This window comes from Triticum aestivum, chromosome 3A, assembly GCF_018294505.1.
Source record: "Triticum aestivum cultivar Chinese Spring chromosome 3A, IWGSC CS RefSeq v2.1, whole genome shotgun sequence".
In the NCBI taxonomy this organism is placed as follows: domain Eukaryota; kingdom Viridiplantae; phylum Streptophyta; class Magnoliopsida; order Poales; family Poaceae; genus Triticum; species Triticum aestivum.
The window spans coordinates 560,032,401-560,032,933 of record NC_057800.1 but is presented as its reverse complement, the minus strand read 5'-3'; positions in this window follow the sequence as shown (position 1 = coordinate 560,032,933).

Below are 533 nucleotides of genomic sequence, written 5' to 3'. Positions count from 1 at the left end.
GGAGCAGGGGCACGGGGCGTGGGATGGTCGAGGGAGCGGGGCGAGGGGGCCATGAGCAGGAGCGGGCAGAGCACCGTCTCGGTCGCGGGCGTCCGGCAGCGATGGCCGTGGGCGCGGGCGGGTGCGCACGGGCGCGTGCAGGGGGTGCCGGTCCAGTCGCGGTGCGGGGAGAAGGTCGCGGTCGTGGGCGCGCGGTATGGGGTCATCCGGAGCGCGTGGTGAGCGCGTGCGGAAGGAGGAAGAGCAGCAAGACCGGGGCACGCGGTGCGCGGCACCGTGGTTCGAGCACGCGGGCGGGAGGAGGAGAGGACGGTGCCTCACCGACATTGCAGAGACGAGGGTCGGCGAGGCTCGGTGGAGCCTTTGGGGAGGAGGACGGGGATGCGAGGTCCGGCGAGGAGTCGAGGAGGACGGAGACGACGGCGAGCGGCGACGACGCGATGTCGGGGCTTGGGGCGCCGCAGGGGGGGGAGACGGAAGGCGGGCCGGTGTGGTGGCTCCGGCGACAGGAGGCCTTCGGACGGCGGCACGGC